General features: G+C 45.9%; 1 protein-coding gene across 1 annotated transcript in view; it reads left to right on the forward strand.

Moving 5' to 3' along the window:
- The first annotated feature begins 1,105 nt into the window (after positions 1-1,105).
- Positions 1,106-13,353, forward strand: part of NXPE3 (neurexophilin and PC-esterase domain family member 3) — a 28,197-nt gene continuing 15,949 nt past the window's right edge. The window contains exon 1 of the mRNA XM_044286546.1: positions 1,106-1,244. The gene's annotated coding sequence lies outside the window, so the exon portion shown is untranslated. The remainder of the gene's footprint in view (positions 1,245-13,353) is intronic.

Here is a 13,353-nt window from a genome sequence, read left to right on the forward strand (position 1 = left end):
CGATTTAGAGCCATGATGTACCGGTACGTCATGTGTTCTTAAGGGGTTAAAGGGCTTCTGTCACCCCCCAACCCCCAATTTTCAGTTTTTGACTTATTATATTAATGTAAGCAGATTCCATATATGCCCCTCTTACCTCGGGCAGTGCAGTAATTACAGTAAAAAACACATTTATTATATGTAAATTCCTTCACTACCAGTAAGTTGGGCGGACTTGCTGGTAGCCGCCGCATCCTCTGTTTGAAAATACGCCCCCTCCTCCACTTGATTGACAGGGCCAGTGAGCGCTCTCCTCCTCTCGCTGGCCATGCCTGCCGCCTCAAATCCCGCGCAGGCGCCGTACCGGTTGTCATTCGACGCAGGCGCTCTGAGAGAAGGACAGCCGCTCCTTCCCCAGTGCACCTGTGCCGATGACGTCAGCCCTACACCCGGAAGAGAAGACCTCCCTTCCGGGTGTAGGGCTGACATCATCGGCGCAGGCTCTCAGAGCGCCTGCACCGAATGACGACCGGTACGGCGCGGGATTTGAGGCTGCAGGCATGGCCAGCGAGAGGAGGAGAGCGCTCGCTGGCCCTGTCAATCAAGTGGAGGAGGGGGCGTTTTTCAAACAGAGGATGCGGCGGCTACCAGCAAGTCCACCCAACTTGCTGGTAGTGAAGAAATTTACATATAATAAAAGTGTTTTTTACTGTAATTACTGCAGAACCCGAGGTAAGAGGGGCATATATGGAATCTGCTTACATTAATATAATAAGTCAAAACTGAAAATTGGGGGGGGGGGTGACAGACTCACTTTAAGCATGCCTTCAAAATGTTCAACACAGTGGGCTTGTGCCCCGGATGTTTTCAGAGTCCCTAGCAACGCCCCTGCTCCTCAGATGCCACTCTGTAAGGGGCACAACACATTTGGGACAGTCAGATTCGATCCTATTCCCTAACAACTGCCTGCCTTCATAGTGTACACTCAGGGGCTCAAACCCCATAGTCCCTGTGCCCACCATAGAGCAGCTGGCATCCTGCATGGCAGCTCGTGCTGTACCAGCCGCCTCCGGCTTCCTCCTCCACAGCAGAGGGGCGGAGCTGCGTCACCCGCGGTGAGCGGGGCCTTCCACGCAGCCATTGTACACCAGCCCTGCGCGGCGAATACCGGTCTGTCTCATGGATTGCCTGTCCTAGGTGACCGAGGCGCTGCAGAGCGGGCACCAGGGGGCGGGCACCTGCTCTGGCATCTCCAGGGTGTAGAGGTGAGCGGAGCTGTAGTGTATATTACCGTATGTGCGGCCACTCATACTACACCCATCAGGCTGGCATGTTAGAAACTGGCACCGTCAGCTGGGCAGCATTGCCCAATCTGTAATCTGAGAAAGTGATGGTTCTAAATATAATGCTGGGAATGGATGCCACCATTACTGTACCTGTCTGCTCTGTGTATTACTTCTCAGTGCTGCTTCCTTTGACAATGGCATATGGCTAGGATATGTCGGCCATGACTGTGATAAGACAATCATTTACAAAAAAAAAACCTGTGATTTACACCACTTTTTGTCCAACCCTGCCCCCGCTCTGCTGGAGGATTCATCTAATTATAACGTCACTTCCAGCAGTCTGTGCACCTGAAGCGCCACCTCCGGCAGTCTGTGCACCTGAAGCGCCACCTCCGGCAGTCTGTGCACCTGCAGCGTCACCTCCGGCAGTCTGTGCACCTGCAGCGTCACCTCCGGCAGTCTGTGCACCTGCAGCGTCACCTCCGGCAGTCTGTGCACCTGCAGTAAAAAATACTCCTACCGCTGACAGGAGTAGTTTTCACACCACTTTTTGTCCAACCCTGCCCCCGCTCTGCTGGAGGATTCATCTAATTATAACGTCACCTCTGGCAGTCTGTGCACTTGAAGCGTCACTTCTGGCAGTCTGTGCACCTGAAGCATCACCTCCGGCAGTCTGTGCACCTGCAGTAAAAAATACTACCCCTGACAGGAGTAGTTTTCACTCCACTTTTGTGCCTGTTTCTAGGAATAAGGCTAGGTCTTCACGACGACATTTGTCGCACGACAATTTTTATAATGGCAGTCTATGGTGTCGCACTGCCACATGCTTCGCATGTTGCAATGTGACACCATAGACTGCCATTATAAAAATTGTCGTGTGACAAACGTTGCAGTGTAGTTGTGCCCTATCTGTCGCGTGACAAATGTCGTCGTGTAGACCTAGCCTAAAAGATGGTAAATTTTTGTCAGGGCCACAATCCCTCGCCACTCCCTTGACATTCACAAGTCTTGAACTTGTCACAAAAACTCCAGTGCGGCAAAATATTGTCTCATGGGCATTTTAAAAAGTAGCAAAATGGGGGTTTGCAACTTTTTTATGCATAAAACAGCCATAGCATGTTACATAAATGACCCCCAATACCTTCAAATAACGGCCTCATGCACACGGCCGTTGCGCGGCCGTGCCCGTATTTCGGCCCACAAACAGCTGGCCCGCAATATATGCGCCCGGCCTGTGTGATCCCTGCATCACGGATGCGGACCCGTCAACTTGAATGGGTCTGCAATCCAGAAGGTGCGGTGTGGAACGGAGGCACAGAACCCCTTGGAAGCTCTATGGAGCACTTCCATGGTTTTTTTTTTCCGTGCCTCCGCACTGCAAAAAAATAGAACGGATCACGGACTCATTCGAGTTAAATGGGTTTGGATCCGCAGCTGCGGTCCCCAATGCACACAATGGCCATGTGCATGGGGCCTAACCCATGGGTCCGGCTGAAAAATTCCCCAGCAATCCGCTATGACCATGTGGAGCTGCAGGTGGTCGTACATTTCTTCTGCAGACGTGGAAATGTAGTAGAACATGGTTGTGTCAGAGTGGGAGCCTCATTAGTACGTCTAATCCAATGCGGAATTATTTTCTGGCACAAATGTAGCTTCAAATGAGTAGAAAAATCCACTTGTGTGGATTCTGCATGCAGTATTTGTTTTTCCGTCTAAGAAAACGGATCTCAGATGGAAATGGCTCAAACCGATGCCAAATGTGCATAGCTGACTCGCAGGCTCCGTTTTTTCTTTAACTTTTTCCTGTTCTTCTGAACGATTACAAGAACAAAAAAATAACGGTGTTGTGAACTCTGCCTGATGGCTCATTCACACGACCGTATGGTCGCCATGCCTATGCTGCAGACCGCAAATCGTGGTCTGCAATGCACAGGCACCAGCCATGTGAACTCCGTGCTGCGGACCCATTGACTTGAATGGGTCCGTGATCTGCAAAATACTGCAAAAGATAGGACATGTCCGGAGGCACGGACCTGATAGCCCAAGGAAGGCCTTTCCATTGTTTCCGTGGGCTTCCAATCCATGCCTCCGCTCCACAAAAGATAGGACTATCTTTTATCCTATCTTTTGCAGTATTTTGCAGTCAACGGGTCTGCAGCACAGAGTTCATACCTGCTGTTTGTGGTCTGCAACACAGGCACGGTGACTAGGGATGAGCGAATCGACTTTGGATGAAACATCCAAAGTTGATTCGCATAAAACTTTGTTCCAATACTGTAAGGAGCAGGAGCTCCGTACAGTAGTAGAATGTATTGGCTCCGATGAGCCAAAGTTATTGCTTCGTGAAATCTCGCAAGACTTTGGGTAATAACTTCAAAAAAATTCATTTCTACTGTAAAAAAACATTTCCCAAACTCGGGTTCGGTTCTAAGGTACCACTTTTTCAGAAAACTAATGCAGCCATTAAAAAACTAGTAATGAGTGGGCAGTTATTCATGAGTACACTGCATAGAACCACTTTTAGCTTTTGGCTATATCGCAAACTCATTTTGGTTGTAGCTCGCCATGTGACATTGTGCAGCAGCTACTATGTTGGATATCATCCTAAGGCTACTTTCACACTAGCGTTCGATCGGATCCGATCATAATAATGCAGACGGAGGCTCCGTTCAGAACGGATCCGTCTGCATTAAAATGCCAAAAAAAAGCTAAGTGTGAAAATAGCCTCGGACGGATCCGTCCAGACTTTCAATGTAAAGTCAATGGGGGACGGATCCGCCTGAAGATTGAGCCATATTGTGGCATCTTCAAACGGATCCGTCCCCATTGACTTACATTGTAAGTCTGGACGGATCCGTACGCCTCCGCACGGCCAGGCGGACACCCGAACGCTGCAAGCAGCGTTCAGCTGTCCGCCTGTCCGTGCGGAGGCGAGCGGAGAGGAGGCTGAACGCCGCCAGACTGATGCAGTCTGAGCGGATCCGCTCCATTCAGACTGCATCAGGGCTGGACGGCTGCGTTCGGGTCCGCTCGTGAGCCCCTTCAAACGGAGCTCACGAGCGGACACCCGAACGCTAGTGTGAAAGCAGCCTAAATATGCATGAACTAGTGCCATGTTGGGCACTGGTCAATGGGAGCCCATTAATTTGCTCATGGCTTTGGTGACTGTTACTTTACTCTGAATGTTATCTTTTGTATATACACTACTCACAAAACGTTAGGGATATTTGCTTGTGGGTGAAATTTCAGCATGAACCTAAAATGCACTCTAACCTTAATGTGACCTTCTCTAAAATTTTGAATGCACATGTCCAAATGTTCAATGTTTCAGTACTTCTTGCACAACTTGCTGTTCTCTAACAAGGAGCTTAACGTCAAAATTCACAACAGGTGTTTGATCCATGAATCGCCCCAATACATTTCCTGGTTCACTTAGAATTGGTATGTAAACAGTCCTCCTCATCATGCTGTTCACATTTTGACATCATGAGACCAAGACGACACCTAACAATTGATCAACAGTACCTCACCATTGTAAGGCTTCAAGCAGGATGCACTCTGACAGAAGTGGCCACTGAGCTTAGAGTATCACAGAGTGCCATCAGCAGGTTGTAACAGAAGGGCATAGAAGTGGACGTCCTGTGGCCACATCCCACACTGATGACCACTTCATTGTGAACAATGCCCTGCGGAACAATTTACATCAGCGTGGTCTGCTTGCTAGACAACCTGCAAGGGTACCTGACCACAAGCTTCATCGTCTTGCATCAGTCAGACGAGCCTTTGGTGGTGGTATAGTGTGGGCAGGTGTGTCTAGTCAATACAGAACTGTGCTACAATTTATGAATGGTACAGTGACAAGGTCATACTACTTGAATAAGATCATTAATCCAGTCATTGTGCCTCTGCATGAACAACACAGGCCTAATTCATCCTTCATGGACGACAATGCACCAGTTCATTGAGGTTGCATCATTAGGGAACAGCTGCTGGAGACTGAGGTACCTCAAATAGAGTGGCCTGTACTTTCTCCAGACCTAAATCCCATTGAAAACCTATGGGATCAGCTGATTTGCCATGTAGAGGCTTGTAATTCTGTACCCCAGAACCTCAATGACCCAAGAGCCGTCCCTTCAAGAAGCGTGGGATGCCATGCCTCAGCAGACAATAAATTGACTTGTGAACAGCATGAGACTGTCGTTGTCAAGCTGTTATTAATGCTCAAGGCCACATGACAAGTTATTGAGACACTGACATTTTTTGTGGGGGTATACCCACCACTGTTGTTGGCTTTTGTTTCATTAAAATGTTTGAGGAAATCACCATTGCATGCATCTACATAAATGCCCTACTTTCATGATATAATATCGCTGTAGTGTGAACTCTTTACGTTTTCCATATATTTCACAAGCCCTAACTTTTTGTGAGCAGTTTATATCTTTTATTATAGTTTGGTAAACTTACAGAACTAAGTCGTGTTAAGTTTATTTTTTCCATAATCTCAGAATTCACGATGATACAATATTTTCTATATATATAATGTTAAAAGGCAATGTATGAAGTGATGCATTGTATAAAATGTTCATGCATTCTATAGAATGCCTGAAGTATTCAGGTAAAGTATGAAACACTTAATATTTTATATATTTCCTAGGCATTCTATATAATGCTGAACAGCAAAGTATAAAATGCTCCCTTTCAGAGGTAGCGTCATAAAATCACCCCCATACAGCAACAGTCCCAAGTGAGGACAATACTGGTCACTTTCTCTTTTCAGTAAGAAAGCTCTGTTCTTCCACTGTTTTATAAGAAGTGTAGTTTATTGAGGACATTTCCATTTCTTCTGTACAAGAACAAATGCCAAACTATGAACTGCTCTTGTGTGAGAAAGACAATTAAGTGCCATTCAAAATGCCATCCTAGTGTCACGGTCTCTTTCGTGACGGGGTCAGAAGATCTAAGAGACTGGCTGCACGTGATGTGATCTGACAGCCTCTTTGGTTTCACTTGTTTCTGTGTTGCTGGTTAGTACCACACCTCTTGTCTCAGGTGTAGCTTAAGTGGTCATTCCAACTCCTCTATTTAGTCTGGTCTCATCCATCATGCTATGCGGTTGATAGCTCCTTTCTGGTTGTGGAAGTGCTGGTGTATGGTTCTCCTCTGAGTTCCTGCTTGTCCGCGTACTTCGGAGTTAGGCCTAATGCACACGACTGTTGTGTGTGGCCGTTGTTCCATTTTCCGTGATTTTCTGTGGATCCATTGACTTTCAATGGGTCCGTTGAAAACTCGGAAAATGCACCGTTTGTCATCCGCCTCCGTGATCCGTGTATTCTGTCCGTCAAAAAAATATGACCTGTCCTATTTTTTTGACGGACAACGGTTCACGGACCCATACAAGTCAATGGGTCCCTGTAAAAACACGTATCCGAAGATCCGTCTGCATAAAAGCTTTTTCAGAGCTGAGTTTTCACTTCGTGAAAACTCAGATCCGACAGTATATTCTAACACAGAGGCGTTCCCATAGTGATGGGACGCTTCTAGTTAGAATATACTACGAACTGTGTACATGACTGCCCCCTGCTGCCTGGCAGCACCCGATCTCTTACAGGGGGCTGTGATCCGTACAATTAACCCCTCATGTCCCGCTCCTGAAGGGGTTAATTGTGCGTATCATAGCCCCCTGTAAGAGATTCGGGGCTGCCAGGCAGCAGGGGGCAGACCCCCCTTCCTCCCCAGTTTCAATTTCATTGGTGGCCAGTGTGCGCCCCCCCCTCCCTCCCTCTATTGTATTTATAACATTGGTGGCCAATGTGCGGCCCCCCCTCCCTCTATTGTATTTATAACATTGGTGGCACAGTGTGCGGCCTCCCCTTTTCCCCCCCGATCATTGGTGGCAGCGGAGTTCCGATCGGTGTCCCAGTTTAATCGCTGGGGCTCCGATCAGTAACCATGGCAACCAGGACGCTACTGCAGTCCTGGTTGCCATGGTTACTTAGCAATATTAGAAGCATCATACTTACCTGCTGGCTGCTGCGCTGTCTGTGACCGGCTGGGAGCTCCTCCTACTGGTAAGTGACAGATCATTAAGCGATGCGCCGCACAGACCTGTCACTTACCAGTAGGAGGAGCTCCCGGCCGGTCACAGACAGCGCAGCAGCCAGCAGGTAAGTATGATGCTTCTAATATTGTGCTAAGTAACCATGGCAACCAGGGCTGCAGTAGCGTCCTGGTTGCCATGGTTACCGATCGGAGCCCCAGCGATTAAACTGGCACTCCGATCGGAACTCCGCTGCCACCAATGATCGCGGGAGAGGGGAGGCCGCACACTGTGCCACCAATGTTATAAATACAATAGAGGGAGGGAGGGTGTCCGGGGGGGCGCACACTGGCCACCAATGTTATAAATACAATAGAGGGAGGGTGGGGGGGCGCACACTGGCCACCAATGTTATAAATACAATAGAGGGAGGGTGGGGGGGCCGCACACTGGCCACCAATGTTATAAATACAATAGAGGGAGGGGGGGCGCACACTGTGCCACCAATGTTATAAATACAATAGAGGGAGGGGGGGCGCACACTGGCCACCAATGTTATAAATACAATAGAGAGAGGGAGGGAGGGGGGGGGCCGCACACTGTGCCACCAATGATATTCAAACTGGGGAGGGAGGGGGGTCTGCCCCATGCTGCCTGGCAGCCCCTGATCTCTTACAGGGGGATATGATACGCACAATTAACCCCTTCAGGTGCGGCACCTGAGGGGTTAATTGTGCTGATCACGGACCCCCTGTAAGAGATCGGGTGCTGCCGGGCAGCAGGGGGCAGTCATGTACACAGTTTGTAGTATATTCTAACTAGAAGTGTCCCATCACCATGGGAATGCCTCTGTGTTAGAATATACTATCGGATATGAGTTTTCACGATGTAACTGATGATGGGGACACTTCAAGTTAAAATATACCTTCGGATTGGAGAAAACTCTGATCCGATGGTATAAAAGGGACTCCTGACTTTACATTGAAAGTCAACGGGGACGGATCCGTTTGCAATTGCACCATATTGTGTCAACGTCAAACGGATCCGTCCCCATTGACTTGCATTGTAATTCAGGACGGATCCGTTTGGCTCCGCGCGGCCAGGCGGACACCAAAATGACATTTTTTTCATGTCCGTGGATCCTCCAAAAATCAAGGAAGACCCACGGACGAAAAAACGGTCACGGACCAACGGAACCCCGTTTTGCGGACCGTGAAAAAATACTGTTGTGTGCATGAGGCCTTAAGTGTCTTTTCCCTACTTCTTGTTTGTTGTATTCCCCTATGTTTTGGTATTAGGCCTGAGGGAGTCTCCTGTTCCTTCAGCTGGGAAGGGACAGGTCATCTCTTGCCTGACACTATTTACAGGGACCTTTAGAGTCAGTTAGGGCTCTAGGTTCCTGCGTATGAACATTACTACCATCGAGGTCTGTTCATACTGATAGTAGTCAAAGCTCGGTTTAGGGATTCACTAGGTGGTGACCTTTCCCTAGTTTCCAGGCCTAGTACCTTTTCCCTTCCCTCCTGTGTTCGGTATGGAGTTTACCACCCACACCGTGCCGTGACACCTTGCTTCCTTCTTTTGTTCTTCCACTGTTTTATAAGAAGGGTAGTTTTATTTTGCCTTCTGTTTGTTTTGAATGTCTTTCTTTCATGTTCATATCAATAAAGGCTTCTTAACATGTAATACTTGTTAACATGTCATACACAGGCATTTTATATAAAATACCTAGGCATTTTATACAATGCCTGCATTTTATACATTGCCTGTAACATCTTTTTGTAAATTAGTGAATATCTGTATGTTTTGGAAAGATTCTGGGAGGGAATTTTTAGAGTGCTCACTAAATTCTGTGGTAGGGTCTTTCCACCTCTACCAGAACTAGCGTTGCTGGATCTTTCTATGGATATAGTTCCAGTCAGATGTAGATGGTCAAGCAATTATTTACCACAGCTAGGAGCTTAATAGCAAAAAATTGGAGTAAAGTAAATCCTACAGTTAAGGGCTCATGCACGCGAACGTACTTTTTGCGGGTCGGATGCGGACCTATTCGCTTTGATGGGGCAGCAAAAGATTCGGACAGCACATCTGCATGTCTGTTCCATGCTGTCCCCAAAATTATAGAACATGTCCTATTCTTGTCCGCATTACGGACAAGGATAGGACTAGTTCTATTATGGGCCGGCCGTTCCATAAAATGAGGTATGTACTCGGCTGTTATCCGTGTTTTGTGGATTTGCAATTTGCGTACTGCAAAAAAACGCAACGGTCGTGTGCATGAGCCGTAGAGGGAATGTGTCATCAGAAAATTAACTGTTTTAACTGTTTAAATTATGTTTTTTATGTTTAATATTTTTAAAGATTTTTTTTATATTTTTAATTTGCCAAGTCAACATCTACAGTACAGACCAAAAGTTTGGACACACCTTCTCATTCAAAGAGTTTTCTTTATTTTCATGACTATGAAAATTGTAGATTCACACTGAAGGCATCAAAACTATGAATTAACACATGTGGAATTATATACATAACAAAATAGTGTGAAACAACTGAAAATATGTCATATTCTAGGTTCTTCAAAGTAGCCACCTTTTGCTTTGATTACTGCTTTGCACACTCTTGGCATTCTCTTGATGAGCTTCAAGAGAATGCAGCATGTTCTATATTCTGCATTTTTCACGCAGCCCTGGCCCCATAGAAGTGAATGGGTCTTCAGTGATAAACGCATTGCATCCACAAGCAAGTGCGGATGCAGTGCGTTTTTCACTGATGGTTGCTAGGAGATGTTGTTTGTAAACCTTCAGTTTTTTATCACACGCGTCAAAAACGCATCAAAGCGCATTGAACCCGTATGGAAAAAACTGAATAACTGAACGCAGTCGCAGACAAAACTGACTGAACTTGCTTACAAAACGGTGCGAGTTTGACTGAACGCATGCGGAGCCAATCTGTATCATTCGTGTGAAAGAGGCCTAAACTTCCTCCAGGAGGGCCCTTCTGCTTGGCATTATTTTATTAATCACGGGGTTATTTTCATGCAGGTTCTGTCTGCTCTTAGGTGACTGCTCCCTTTTTATCTCAAGTTTTCTTACTTTTTTGGCTAAAAATCTCCTTTGCATTGTAGGTCAAAGATAGTGCAAAAGCCAGTGAAGAGCCATCACAAAAAAAAAAAGATGTGCCATGAAGGGGAAATCTCCTCAGATGCAGGATCAAGTGATATCGATGACATGGCGGCTCGTCCGCTTTGCTCTATCGAAGAGACTGAGTCCCTTCTAAAAAATATGAGGGCCACCATAAATTTAGAAAAAACTAAGGAACCCCTTTCTGTACAGGACCAAATTTTCCTTAGGTCTAGGTGAAAAAAATAAGTTTTTCCAGTCCATAGTAATATCAGAAATAGGATACAAAATAAGAGATCCTGAAACAAGGCAAATTTCTTCAAAAATGTTTAAGAGAAAATATCCCTTTACAGATGAGGACTCTGCCCTTTGGGATAAAGCCTCAAAAGTTGATGCCCCCATTGCGAGAATCTCAAAAAAATCTTCACTGCCTTTTGAAGACATTGGGCAGCTTAGAGACCCGATGGACAAAAGGAGTGAAGCCCTTCTTAAAAAAGCTTGGGAATCTTTCACTGCCACCTTTAGACCTGGGATATCTGCCACATATACGGCTCGTACCCTCGCTTTATGGTTATCCCAACTGGAAGAACATATTAAATCTGGTACACCCACAGAAGACCTCCTGTCATCTATTCCTGTACTAAAACAAGCAGCAAATTTTTGGGCAGATGCGTCTGCAGACATTGTTAATTTGTCAGCTAGATCTGCTGACTTGGTAAATGCCTCTCGCAGATCTGTATGGCTAAAATCATGGTCTGGGGACGCAGCCTCAAAAAATAGTTTGTGTTCCATACCATGTGAAGAGGATAGACTCTTCGGATTATCCTTAGATAATATTCTGAAGAAAGCTTCAGATAAGAAGAGGGGTTTACCTGCAGAATCTAAATTTTTCCACCAAAGGAAGTTTTTTCGTTCCCAAAGACGTAATAAGTTTGAACAAAAAAGAAAGGGATCCACCTCTAACTGGCAACCTTCTAAAAACAAAGGAAAGGGATTCATCTTTAATTCAGAAAGAAACTCTTGGCAGTCTTCCAAATGACGCCAGAGCCTCTGTGGGGGGAAGTTTAAGAGACTTTGCCCCAGCGTGGGAATACATTCATGCTTCTCCCTGGATCATGTCGGTAATCAGGCAAGGTTACCAGCTAGAATTCGTAAAAAAAAAAAAAAAACTCCCGACAGATTTCTTTTAAACAGAAAATTAACGAGGGTAGATCAAAAAGCGATGGAAGAACAGATCTCTCTTTTGAAAAGGCGGCTATAATCCTGGTACCCTAAAACCAGGGGGGATTGGGATTTTATTCTCCAATTTTTTTGTAAAAAAGCCGAATGGTTCCTTTAGAGCAATCATAAACGTAAAAGACCTGAACAAACACATTCAATACAAAATATTCAAGATGGAGACAATAAAGTCTACAATCAATCTACTTCAGAAAGACTGCTTCATCGTAACCCTAGATCTTACAGACATACTATCATGTCCAGATACATCCAAGATACCAAAAGTTCCTAAGACTAGCAGTCTGGCTGGGGGGAAAAATACATCATATTCAGTTGCAGGTCCTACTGTTTGGCTTCTGTTCAGCCCCCAGAGTCTTTACGAAGATTATGGCAGAGGTAGCAGGCTTCCTTCATCACTCGGAGGTATTAATTATACCTTACGTTGATGATCTTCTGATTGGCGCTCCTTCAGAAGAGACTCTAAAGTGGAATTTGCAAATTACGATGGATACATTGACAAGTTTGGGTTGGTTAATAAACTTCCAAAGATCTAATCTCCTTCCAAGCCAAAGATGTGTGTTCCTGGGTGTGCTCTTGGATTCAAGCCAGATGACCTCTTTCCTTCTAATAATTAAACAAAAGGATCTAATTTTCAAGGTATCGGAATTTTACCAAGAGCGCAAAGTGTCGATCAGAGACATAATGACTATCCTAGGTCTCATCTGTAGTGAAGTGAGGAACCGCACTCAATCAAAGTGTGCCAATCAAGGGTTGTTAAGCCACCATCCAAGTGATGAAGTATTGAGGCACACAGGTTAAGGTTTTGCAATTAAAGTATAGCTTTATTTTACATAATCTGCGTCATCCATTTGCCCACTGGTACATATCAATAACAGAATATTTCTTACCGGACGTTTCGGTCACGATGGACCTTCATCAGCGGTCACGTTATCTGTGAAGTGGGTAAAGGCATTCTAAAATAAATAAGACTAAATAAAAGCGCATTCAACCAGGGCGGTTTCTACATGTTGGGTGGAAGGCGCCTAAGCTTCCTTAGAGGAGATTTGTCAGGCAGCCACGTGGTCTATTCCATTTACTTTCTTCAAACATTACAAACTACACCTAATTTCTAATAAGGACTTGACCTTTGGCAGAAAGGTGTTGTCTGCTGTTATCCCGCCCTAAACAATTTATCTGTTAATCCTCTAGGTCAGTGATGGCGAACCTGTTAGAGTCCGGGTGCCCAAACTGAAGCCCAAAACCCACTTATTTATTGCAAAGTGCCAACACGGCAATGTAACTGGAATACTCCAGTCCAGTATAGTATATTTTCCATGTACTTTATCATTTAAGTATAATGACCTGCCTACATTCAATGTGCTGTCCGTGCTGTTCATAGTGTGCCCAGCGTTGATGAATGGCTGGTAAAGTCCAGAGTATGTTGGTACACCATAGACTTTTTCCAGGGTGCGGGTGCCCACAGAGAGAGCTCTAAGGGCCGCCTCTGTCACCCGTGCCATAGGTTCGCCATCACTGCTCTAGGTAATGCCATTGTGGAGGCGAGAGGAAAAAATGAAAATTAGGCCTCATGCACATGACTGTTGTGTGCATCCGCGGCCGTTGTTCCTGTTTTTTTCCCGCTGACCCATTGACTTTCAATGGGTCCGTGGAAAAATTGGTAAATGCACCGTTTGGCATCCGCGTCTGTGATCCG

The sequence above is a fragment of the Bufo gargarizans genome, chromosome 3 (genome assembly GCF_014858855.1).
Source record: "Bufo gargarizans isolate SCDJY-AF-19 chromosome 3, ASM1485885v1, whole genome shotgun sequence".
NCBI lineage: Eukaryota > Metazoa > Chordata > Amphibia > Anura > Bufonidae > Bufo > Bufo gargarizans.